Genomic DNA, 13189 nt, shown 5'->3' with positions numbered 1-13189 from the left:
TAATGAGCACTTCCACACTTCTTCCTAATTTTGATTTATTTTTCCTTCCCTTTTTTTTTTTTTTTTTCCAGGAGGGAAGATGGGTAGTGGCAAGTGTACAGGTAGGGACATGCAGTTGTTCGGCAACAATTAAGATTCCCATTTACAAGTAGAAAATCGCTATTTCATTATGTAATATAATTTCACTGTGCTGTACCTTTAAAAAGAAATATGCAGTTGTTCTTGAACTATTAAACTATATGTGTCACCGATTTATCCTGTTACCAAAAGGATCTCATGTGTCACTTGGCAGAGTGACAGCTTTTTTTCCAAGTCTATTGTATAATTGTGTTTTGTTAGCTGTTTTTGTTTTATAAATACTCTGCCGAAGGGATCTCTGAAGATCAAGATTTTTGATGCAGTATTTTTCTTTGCTGTTCTTTGATGTTGACCTTTCCGTCTCCCATCACAGCAACAAGCACAGTATTTTGTTCTTAAAAAGTTGCCAATTCTATGTCAGGAAAAAAAACATTTATTTTTCATGTCAGAGTTTTTGCAAGCAGGCCGACTCCATTCCAGCAGATTCCTCATTGAAACTCTTCTGAAACTCCCCAGAAAAACCAGCTTTGTGAAAATTTTCTGTATAGGAAAATCTGCAAAGAGACTCAAGTGCTGTCATGTTTAACTACATGAGCTTGGAACACTGGCATTGGCACATGTTATTTTTCCTTCTGACAATTTCCCCTTCTAGCAAAAGCAGTGGCACAGACTCTCTCTTTGCCTGTACAGTTAGAGTGAAAAACTTCTCCTGTATTATTTAATTGAAATCCTTCTTATTGAAAAATAATTGAATAAGTTCTTATCCTGTCTCTTCGTAGTTATGGAGAGACTTTATTTATTGTCTGCTTTATAACAAATTTTAAGTGTTGTAACTGTTTTAAGCCCTTCCTCCTCCTAATCTTCTTGTAATACTGAACATATCCATTTCCCTTAGCCCTTCTTCCCAGATCGTGCTTGTGAAACATCTTGTCAGTCTTAAGGTTTCCCTCGGGGTTCTCTGCAGTCTCTCTGCCTTTCTCAAGGAGAAATGACCCAACCCAATAGTGTTTCAGCTGAGCCTCCTCATTGCCAGGAGAGCAGAAAATCTGCTTCCCATGTCTTTTCCATGACACTTGAAAAATTATTTTTCAGATCGACATTTACTAGCATTAAGTTTTTGGCTTCTGCTCAGTTTGAGCTGTTATAATACCAACTGTGTTTCAACTGCTGCTGCTTAGCCAGGTAGCTACCCTTTTGTATTATGTATTCATTTTTTCAAAGAGAAGTATTTAAATTTTGCCTTCATTTAATTGAATCCTGTTGGTATTATAACTCTGATCCAATTTCTGAAATTAGTATGAAATCTAATCCTGCTCTTGAGGGTGCCTGCAACCCCTCCCAGCTCAGTGATAGCCATAAATATTCTAACTTCTTTTCTATCCAAGTTGTTAATGAAAACATTTAAAGCTTCCCAGATTATTGCCAAGAGGCCTTGCATGATACAACCCTCTGGTTTGACAGCGAACCTTTTCTTTGGGAACTGTTCTTCAAATTGCAATGAACGGTATAACTGTTCTAATTGCTCAAAATTAGATGTGTGTGTACTCTGCTTTGTATTTATTAGAAGAGGACCACCTGAGCAAGTGAGGTGCAAGCCTCAAAAGTGGGAAATGACTGCTGTGCTGGCCTGAGCCTGCTCAGCTGGAGGAAACTTGTGCAGTGCAGGGTGGAGCAGGCAGGCAGCCTGCAGCTCAGATGGGAGGGAGGTCTCTGAGGAGCTCAGGGAGCAAGCACAAAACTGCTCGTAAGAGGTGTGCCATAGCAAGCTATTGCAGCAGAGACCTTTTCTCCAGTCTTGCTTCCCAGTGTCACAACTTTCCATGGCTTCATGGGCTGCAAAAAATTTCTACCTAGTCTCTCCTGGGTCCCTGGGAAGGTGGCATCTGGTGGGCCAGAGTTTCAGTCCTGTCTGTTGTTGTATTTATACATTAAGAGGAGCAGTAGTGAGTTTTAGAAATAAGTTATGTGGTAGATGTAGATGATATTTTTTGAGATTTTTCTGACTATGCAAACTACATATGTAATCTTCTGTAGAGAGACACTCCAAAACTTAGATTGGAGCCAGAGCCTGATGCGTGATATAAAGCATTGAGGAGTTCGGGTGAAACCCTTCTACAAAATTAGTGTGTCCTGAAAGCATTCTCTGCATTGTATCATTGCATCATCCTGATAGGACAGAGGGGCAGAGAAGGAACTGGGGAAGCAGTCAGCGTTCTACAGCCTTCTTGCTTAGTGGACACCAGTGGATGACTGAGAATGACTTTTCTGTTACAGAGTTAACATTTAAACTATCTTTTTAACACATTTATGGTAAATCAGAATGTGAAATTATGTTCTAATTATGTTCTGCAAACACTTGCAGCTGTCCTGTGGTCTTCAAGTTTATAATATTGGTCTCAAACCACTCACTCAAAAATGCTTGACCTAATGACAGTTTATGTGTTCTCGTAAATAAACTATGATTTATACAAGAATATATTCTCAATTCAGTTGAAAAATTAATAATCAAAATTATCTAAGCATAGGAAATTTACAGTCTGGCTCAGCTGTCTTCTACTGGAATCTGGGTTTGCAACCTGTTAGATTTTATAGCTCAGCCCACTAACTGATATAATGACATGGCCTTTTAGAACTGCCAACTGTAAAACTAATTTTGGCTGGAGGAGTGGCCAGATGTATTCCATGTATTCCTCACTGTCCTCAGTCTGAACTAGGTTAGTAGGGGCTATAAATAGCTTCATAAATATTTTACTATGTCTATATTTTTCTACTGATGTGAAAGATAGGGGAATACATTGTTCAGGTTCCTCATGAGTAATACCAATCAGAGTGAATAAAAAAATTACCCTTACTTTAAATAAGTCATTTTTTTCATGTTTCTGTCATATCTCCCTTTTTGGCTGACCAATGCTTGGTAGCAGCACCATCTCTCCCTCCTTCAGTTGATGCTGGTGCTGAAACAGTGGCCATAACGAAATGGTGGTTACTGTTGACTTCAGCCAAGAAAAGACTTTTGTCATGGATGATCTTCTTGTCCATGTGGCTTGAACTTGAGAAAGAGATGAACTACAGAACTAGTACTGTTCAATCAAAAAGAGAGTATTTTTTGTTTCTTGCTTTTTTATCATCTGTTCTGAGCAGGAACCTCTGTCCCAAATTTAAATGCTGGCTTTCAACTGAAGATAGATGTATCCATGTCCTCAATCCAAGTGCCTCCACCTGCCTTTACTCAAGCTTATTCAAAGTGTGTCACTTAACTTCATCTGAAAGGTTTTTCACTGGCAATTTATGGAACAGAGTCCAATACAGACATGAAAAGATAGTTTACATTTGTTTGTGTCCCATGACCACAAGAGAGAAGAATCTCCGTTTGGCTTTTGTATTTGTGTTATTTTTGAGCCGGGACGTCTTCTTCCCACAGTATTAAAAAGAAGAAAGAAAAAAAAAAAACAACAACCAAACCAAAAATAAAAACAAGAAAAATACCCCCAAACAAACAACACCCTCCCCCAATAAAACAAACAAACAAAAAAAAAAAAGGGAAAAAGAGAAAGAACTACCCATAAAAAAGTCTCCCTGCTATTCTGGGTATTGAACTGGGAAATTGAAGTGGTAATCTATTTACTTTTAATTTTTTAATTCTTTCAAATAAAGATAGATGCTCTGCTCATTTTTATTTGTTTTAGGGAAATACAAGAGGTACTTTAAGGCTTTGTAACTAGAAAAATCTGCAGCAATGTGTGGCATAGATCTCCTCATCTAAGTTTTGACTATAGCAAACCTCTGCACTGTTCACTCCTTTCACAAACCAGGCAGCTTTTGTGCTGGTTTTGAAGTTTTGTTTTAGTAAAGAGAGTTTAAGTGTGTTCCTAATGTCTGGTGTATGGAAAATGCTTTGATCATTTATCAATCCAGCCCTTAATTTCCAATGTGCAGCTGCCTGTCTCAGTTATTATTCGGAGCAGAGATGGGATCTGTGGCAGGCACAGGCCACCACAAATCTGATTTTGTTTTATTCAAGTGACCATTGGGCTGTGTGATATTTATAATCAGATGGATTAGTGTCCCTTGGCTTTGCTCTTCAAATTGGATAGAAAGCCAAGTTGTCTTGCTAAATAGATTCCTTGCCTGCTCCATAATTCTTAGAGAGGGCCCAAAACCCCACAAACAATTCTCTTTGCTTTCCCTCCTCACAACCTGCACTGGCACATATCACGGGTATGACACTGGGACAAAAGTTATCCCACTTTTCTAACATATTTTAATCTCTTTCTTGTATATTAAAAGCACCATGTCCTAGTCCAGTAAAAAATATTGAGGAGGAAAAGGAGAGAAAGCTTTTTGGGTCATTTTCTCTGAAGCACCTTTCATACCATCTATATATATATACCACTATCCCCAGTGTTTTATGTGAGTTTTTGAAAAGTTTAACTTGCTACAGATATTTTAGTTCAAATGACTTAAACAGCTGAGTAGTAAACTTGTTTAATTCATAACTGTGTATGTTTTTCTTTAGAGCACTGTGATTGGGATTTCAAATGATGGAAAATACAACTTCTAAAATTTTTTACGTAAAAAAGCTATGTAGTTTTCTATTTTAAAGACAATCTTTTGTCACTCAGACCTGATTTTCTTTATGCTAGCTATTTTTCTTAATTTTATGCCACTGAGAGAGGCTGATGTCTTTGAACATAGCTGGATTAGTCCTATAAAATAAAACAGATCAATTGCAAAAGTTTCACATCATTGAAAATTAATATTATCCTTTTTTGGATAATCATTCAACTAAAATAAATTGGTTAAAGCTGTTTAACGCTTAGTTTTTCAGATTTGACTAGTCTACCTTAAAATAAACAAACAGAGGAAAAAAAAAGAAGACAGACACAGGTGTGGTTCTTGGTGCCTCATGGTTTGGTTCAGGGGACCAAGACCAACAGCAGGTATTGGGCTGGAGTTCATATGGATATTTCTTCCATCAGTTTGCACTGGGAACAGGAATGAAGAAGATGCTGTGATAGTCTGGGAGGTTTGTATCTGAATGTTTAGGTAATAAAAATGTCTTAAAATTGTTCGAATCAGATATACATGCATAGGACAGACAGAACTCCTGAAAATACATCTGAATATTGCTTTGTTGACTGGAAGCAGTGCCTTTTCAACTGTTTATTCTGCTTATCCTTGAGAGGTTCACGCAGCTGGGGGCAGAGAAGGATGTCAAAGGATTTTTGCAGATGTCTTGTCTCTAACCTACATTCTGTCAAACAATAGCTGAAACTTCTTTGCTGTTCCCTGTGGTTAAAAAGAGGCAAAAGGCTCTAACTGAGCAAGCTAAACTTCATCTTCACCGATATCAGAGCTCAGACTGTACTAACCCTTGTAGTTGTCTCCAAATATGTGTCAAGTGTCTTGGGTGATAGAACTAAAGCAACAGATCTAGGTCAGCAATTTTTTCCCCAAATAATAGGAGTAGAACACAGCATGTATTTTGCAAACAGTGGATGAATGTGTTTTATATACGTTGACCTGTGTGCTATTGTCTTGAAGACAAACTCATCAGCTCTCAAGAACAGACCAATGTTTGTCTTACAACTGTGATAACTGTTAGATAAAGGAAAAGGAAACGTTTTCCATGGGTCAGACAGACAATCAGTAGAGTTTTGTTACAAATACAAATTTAATTAGTATATGAAGTGTTTCGTAGGCACACCAAGAGAAAAGTTTCCCATCGAGTACAACTAAATACTACAAGCCTAGTAAAAATGTTAAAAACAAGTAATTCATAGCTCTTATGAAGTCCAGATTCTCAAGGGTTGTACAGAAATGTCACTTATCTTGTGTTACTACCGACCAGAGTTGTACCACAACAGGATCAGAAGAAAAGGAAGTTGGGAAGTAACTTACTCTATTTTCTGTGATATAACCATTTTAAATATATACAAGTGTGGTCAACATTTGAAAATTAAAAATAGAGAAGTTGTCCTTGTTCTTTCTGAAGAAGTTTTCAGTCTCTGGTATTGGACTGGCATGTGTTAATGAAGCATGAACCAGTGTCAGATAGACTTTTAATTAATTGATACCAACATATATATTTCTTGTCTCTGGCCCGAAACAGTTGGTTTAATTTTGTAGAATAAGTTACTACCATTTCAGCACTGAGGAGAGAAAAATCCCAATTCTTAGATACCCACCAAGCATTGCTCAGTTATCCGAAGCCAAAGCCTAATATTTCAGATGGTTGCACAACTTTAGAAGTATTTGCTGCAGAGCACTTTTGACCTCAGAGTGGCTTTTAACACACTCAGTTGCTGCACTGCGTGCTCACTGTGATGTGTAAGACTAAGTGGATAACATAGGTATGTTCTTACTGGAAGATGGAAAAAGTTATTGTCAGTAGGGAGGATGCTCTTTTAGGAATCCACTGTTGGACAGCAGCCTTGTGAAAGGGAAGTTACAGTGTAGTTCTTAAAATATTCTACCATGAACGGTTGCTCATTCCAGAAATAAAATAAGTAACTAATCTGAAATGTATTCAGTAGCCATACACTGGAACTTATGGCTTGAAGGTAAATAATAATGACAAATAGGATGGAGAAACTCTTCATAGAAGGATGTCAGCATTTGAGGGCTGGAATAGACTATTTTTATGGTTCTTATTCAGAAAGTGTGCAAAGAAAGAAAGAAAAAGGGATGCATAAAAGGTAAACAAGAGCAATATATGAAGAGCAAGACAGCAATGTAAATATCAACTAAGGCCAGGTTGTCTGTGTCAGGATTATGTGTGCTTGGTTTTCTGGTTGTTTTTTCCCTGGTTGTTTGTTTTGGATTTTTTTGTTTTTGTGTTGATGCTGTTTACATTTTTGTGTTTCTTGTTTGTTTGTTTTCAAAAAAATATATAGGATTTACTGAAATTAACTATTCCATTTGACATCTGCTTTGGATATAAACTGGAACAGTTTTGGAACATGGGTTTGATTTGTTGTGTTACGAAAAAGCATCACTAATAAGCCTTTTCCAACACAGAATGAATGATGGAGATAAAATGGAGGAGGAACTGTGGAAAGAAATGAGAGTTCATGGATCCAAGTTTTGTGTTCAGTCCTAATAAATACAAGTGTGAAGCCCAAAGAGTAATTTTTTAGCATTCCAGGTATTCAGAGCCTTCTAGACCTCTTAAACAGACAAACCAACTGGAAAATAGTGATGCCACAGTGACAGATATTATTTGGAGATGAGCTTAGGATATTTTTTGATTTACTTTTTCAATTTATCTTTATTGCTTTAAAACAATAACAAACTCACAAAAAGCAATTTTCTGAGGTATATGTAACTCTCCACCTGGAGAAAAACATAATTTATCCTTTAATTCTTTCTGAAATATTACTCATAGATTGATTCTCTCTCTTTGTATAAACCTTTGCTGATGGTGTTGGTTTCTTTATAATACACTTTGCAGCAGTATTTGATATTACTTTTGTCAGGTAAATTTGGCCTGAATTCAGAATTGTGCTGCAGCCTTCAAACTGATCTAGCTGCAGTGGTATAAACAACAGTTATGATGCAATTCACTGAAAGTAAGACCACCTTCTGTTGGTAGTTTAACCTTCTCCATTTCTTTCAATTTTCAGGGATTTGATTCCACCTCCTATTACTGTTTTTTAAATTTATTTAATTAATTTTGTATATTTCTTCCATATCCAGAGGCCAAGGTCCTGTACAAACATATAGTTGATTGCTGAACTTTCTGGAGCAGGAATCACCTCTGAAGAGTGTGTTATCAGTACATGAGGAGAATGGGGCCCACAAGTTTAAAACAAGCTGTGCATTTCCTTTTATTTCAGTCTTTTCCCCCTGTTCTCTGGAGGACTGAATTCCATTCATCTTTCTATTGTACCTGCACCCTCCTCTCCCTTTTTCTTGTACATCCTCTCTCTGGACCCCTCTGAACCTCATGCCTGTGAGCTCCATGGGCACAGCCAGTGAGCTATATTGCCTCCCCTTTCTTGCTGAGACTTGCTCTCCTGGCTGGATGCCTCTCTTCATGTCTAGAAACCTTTTCCTCATTTTCAGCTCTGTCCAGAGGATTTGATTACCAGATGTGTGCACTTATTTTCACTCATCTGGCTGCATTTATGGATGTGTGGCAGTAACCTCAGCATGTTTGTAAGGAAAATGTTCTTCTTGGGTAGTGGCAGGGGACAGGGAAGGGGAAGGAAGAGTTTTTCATTTGCTTAGTCTTAAGAGTGCACAGAGTTACTTGGGACAAAACAATCCCTCTCTTTGTGGTAATCTGACTAAATGGTTGGATATGCATTTTTATTTACCTTCTAATACCATGACTGGTATTAGACAGCCATTACCAGAAAATATGGTTCATTCAGTACTTTACTGGAACATTTATGGTACACTGGGATATGAGTAGCATGGTGGATAAAGGCAATCATTATTGCAGCACAAGATAAATGTAGGTTAGGGTTCTTTTCCTTTCATTTCCATTTTAAGTGGAAGCAAGTCTGGCTCCCTATTAGACCAGTCATGTCAGGAAAAGTCGAGTGTTACACCTTCTCATCATGTTTCCTGGTTTGCTAGAGTGTTATAATGAAATCTCTCAGAAGTTAATGTGGCACTTGGAACTGTGACGCTATTCAGAGCAAAAAATAATAAAGGATCATGTTCCAGTGGGTGTCATCAGTTATCAACAGCACAATAAAAATGTAGCAACAAGAATAGCGACACTATCCATGTACCTTGCACTTTGCTTCAGCTGGTTTGAGTTACTTTCAACTCATGCTAAGGATTTAATAGCTGAGAGCATTTTGCTGCTTGTGGTATTTGCTAGAAACGTGATCTGAACTGCTGCAATGGAGGAACACCTGCTCAAATTTTCAGTGACAAGAGAACGACTGTTTCGGTTTTGAAGTCAGTCTTGACTTTTCAGCATGAGAAAACAAAGATGAAGTAATCCCTTGTTGGGTGTTCACAAACAGCAGGGTGTAGCTCTCTAAACAGCATCTGGGGCAATGGGTTGTGACACTTGAGAGGACATGGTTTGTGGCCATGTGGGACACGCAGTGTTTTGAAGCTGGACCGTGTACACGTCCACACCAAAAAGGCTGCACACCATTCAACTGGAGAGAGGTACATATATGCCATACATGTCATCTGACAATAATTGAGGGAGAATGTTCCCTTTTTTCTGTTAAGGTTTTGCAGTATTTGACCACTGTTCATTGCTTTATTTGCATTTGTCCTGTGGAGTTGCTCTATTTTCCTGCACGTAACAAAAATGTATCATGTAAGGGAGGTTTCTGGACTGGTTTTAGCCAGCCACATCTGTATTTGAAGTATGACTTGGTGTCTGGCACTAAGTATTGAAAGGTGTATATAACATTGTGTTCTCCTCCACACACCTTCCACAGCACTTTTGTGAAACGTGAAGAATTTCTGGTACATTGAGTGCAAGTGTGTAGGAGGAAAGGAGAAAACGAAACAGCTGGAGTGCCTTCTGAAAAAAAAAAAGTTATTACATCAAGTTTCAGAATTTGAGGGGAGAAGAAAAAAATCTTCCTTGCATTTGGAATAGCACATATGGGAACAATCATGTCTAAACATTATTTTTTATGCATGTGCTTCTGAAGCAAATCTTATCATTTGCTGTCTCAGTGTCCATGCATAACACACACATGGGAAAACATGTACCTTTTCCCAACAGCAATACCCACTGGACGTTTTTCAGTCCAACTCTAATCTTTTCCTTGCACATAAACGAGTGTGTTTCTTGTTGCTGTGTATAAATATTATCATTCTTGATATTTTTATTTGCAAATACATGGAAGTTTAGTCCATTTTGTATCATGGAAATGACTGGCAAGATGAGGTATGTTCATGGAATTGATTAGTTTTGGTTTGCTGCCATAAAAAAAAAAAATTAAAAAAAAATTATGATGCATAAATCCTGTAGTCCTCAGTGGGTTTAGCATTTGTTATTAGTTGGAAAGTGTCTCTATATAAATGCTCACAACACCTGTAGAAAACAAGACCCCTGAAAGCAGCATCAGCATCAGTGTTACTTGTCTAACAGTACTGTGAGGCAGCTTGTCAAAGGCCATGGGGATGTGTTTGAATTAATGCAGGTTGGCATATGGAGCAGTTGTATCAAGCAGGGTGAAATCTCCTCATTACTGGTTAGGGAAAATTGAGTTTTGTCATCCCAGATTTTAGGGGCCAGAATCAGACCTCTGCAGCCTCTGAAAAGCAGAGTGAAATTAGGAATCAGAGGGCCAGGTAGATCAGAGCCACAGAGAATTTTATTTCCCTCCAGTGGATAAAGAAAAGCACATTCAAGTCTGTGTGTTACTTTTACGGAAAGGAAGTATGTGCTGTGCTTCTCATCATTGCATTTTAACAGAAAATACATGGAAAACTTGTGTGGGTTTGGGCAGTAAGCTAAATTCACTTTGACCATGGGACAATTCTCATCATTTTTCTGCTAAACAGAGCAGTATCTTGGTATAACTAATGATCTTTCTCAGGTGGTTATGCTGAAGAATGGGAAGATATTCAATATCTACCTCCTGTAAGGGGTTTAAAAAGGGAGGAAGTGCTGCAGTGTCAACATATGGCAACATATGGGACAGAGAACGTGCAACAAAATCAATGTCTGTCTATTCCTTGAAGTACTGAAATTCACTTCCTGCAGCAAGGCATAGGCTCGCTCAGACATTGCATAGCAATGCAGCAAGCATTAATTTAATACTCTCACTTTTAACTTGGAATGACGTGTTTCATCTCCATAGTCCTTTTGTACCTCTCACGTGCATCTTATTCATTTGGTCTTTACTCAGGAGTTCTTTATGTGGTCATATTGTCTCCATGGATTTCACATCTGAAGGCCCATTTTGTAACAGAGGGAGTATTTGCACGTCATGTAGGTATTGAATATTACTAATTTTCCATTTTTATAATACTAAATTGTTTTAGATAGTGGTAGAAGTAGAATTCGAATTCTTAACACAAAATTCCCTGTTAAGGCTTTTATCAAAGTCCTAATGAAAAGCTAAATTGTGAGGTGTTGAAAACAATACATGTAAAATGAGGGGGTTTTTCTTGAATTTTCTGAATTTTTATGAGGTGCTTCATAATTTTTTCCTAAGTTAAAACAAATCAATGTTTTAATTGGTGGAAAACAAAACTAAAGCCAACCATGTTAAGTTCTCTGGTGTTTTTGCTCACTTTAATGTTCTAGGCAGGCTGGTACTTGAAGTGCACAATGCACTTATTTCTATGCCTGCATTTTGCCCAACTGTACAGTGATGGCATGAAGTGACATGTGAAATAGACTGAGAGCCCAGCAGGACAGGCAGCATTGCCAACATATCAAAACCTGTATCCTGCCACTGCTTCTCTTTAAACCTTTTATTAACCTCCTTGGCTGGAAACATAGGGGTAAAGACAAATTCAGAGCAGTTATATCGTCCTAACAACACCGAGATACATGTTTTCAAAGCATTGTATAGCTAAATCCCTAAACAACCCCCACTGATACTAATGGGAATCCTACAGTGAAATCCCTGAATGTTTTCTTGAGCATGTATTTATTAGGACTTCCTCTCCTGCCCTCTGTCTCCCACTGCTGTTTTCAAGTAGAGGGCCAAGAGGTCTTTTTTGAAGCAAAGCAAATGAACAAGGAAACAGTTAATACAGACATTGCCTTCTGAGTGACATGAAAGTCCTTGTGGTATGTAACATCTTTGGTTTGATGTGGGAGCAAATAACTCGAAGAGCTGTGGCAAAAGAAAGCTAATTTCTTATGTGCCTTGTGTGTTAGATCCGACAATCATCGTGTACTAATTTTGTCAAGGATAGACTTGTCAAGGGTTTCAGCATCCCCTAAGTGTGTTAAATGAAGGAGAGGGCAGTGATGCTGACTGGGACAATGAACATTGCAGGGAGGGTTGCTGTTGTGCAGAGAGCACAGTTTGACTTGGGAACAATCCAAATCCACAATTATCAATATGTTTCAAACAGTAACTTGTGTTGAATACATGCTTCTTTATAGTGGGAAACCTATAATTTATTAATCCTAGCTATTAAAGTAATACATAGGGTTCTTTGATTGATGTCTGGCTCTGATTCCTAAGAATTATGCAAAGGGAGGAGTCCTAATGTAATAGATATACCAGTTTTCTGATTGGTAAAAAGGAAGTGTTTAGGTGTTCTCATCTGAATATTCCCATGGCTATGTGTGTGGGTTTGACTTGGTCAAAACTTTTTGTCCTTAGCCAGTTAAACTAGGCATTATTTTACCTATTGTTCCTCTCCTCAGCAGCACACTTGTTTGGAGGAGTCAGAAGTCTGTGGAGCCTGTCCGTGCTCATACCTTTGGGCCCTGGGAGGACAGGTGCTGACAGTGAAAGCTGGTTCTGCTTTCAAGTGTTGCAGATTCATGACTGGGGATAGCAACCCCTTAGATCACCTCAGCTATTAATTGTCAGAGAAATTGGAGACAACGAGGTTTTGAGCAATTCTTGTCAGAGTTTTTCTTTCGATGTCTCCAGCTTTGTGGAGCTGAGACAGCAGCAGGAGTTTTTTGTATCCGTGTGTGCAGAAGAAATGTAACTACTGGACAGAAAATGGTCTTTATGCATGTTTTGTCCTGAAGGCTGCCTGGGAATACCTGTCTATGTAAAACTAAATCACTCTGAGGAGAAACCTGTGCTTGGGGTGAAAAGCCACATGCACTGTAGGTACTTCACAGCAGCCCTTCCCGTGGGCAAACTGTGAACACTCTGTGTGTGCTCATTTAAACACAGTGTCAGTTGAGGAAAAGTGTGTGTGAACTGCTGACGTTTTTCAGTCAAGAAAGCAGCAACAGTGTACATTGGGCAGAGGTGCGCAGGGGCTGGCAGGAGCTGCTGGGCAGCAGTTCCAGTCAGTTCCAGTCAGCCCAGCACAGGGCGAGGCTGAGCCCTGCAGCCACAGTGGTGGTGCCTTGGGGACAGCCGGGATAAAGGAGGGCAGAACCTGCCTGGTGGTGTGGGGAAAGGTGTGAGAAACAGCTCTAAGAGGCTCGAGGGCAGAGCAGGAGGAGGGGGATGAGGTGCTCCAGGTGTCC

This window comes from Manacus candei, unplaced genomic scaffold (assembly GCF_025592945.1).
Source record: "Manacus candei isolate 608988 ecotype Guabito, Panama unplaced genomic scaffold, ASM2559294v1 h1tg000014l, whole genome shotgun sequence".
In the NCBI taxonomy this organism is placed as follows: Eukaryota; Metazoa; Chordata; class Aves; order Passeriformes; family Pipridae; genus Manacus; species Manacus candei.
Note: the sequence above shows the minus strand (reverse complement) of the source record.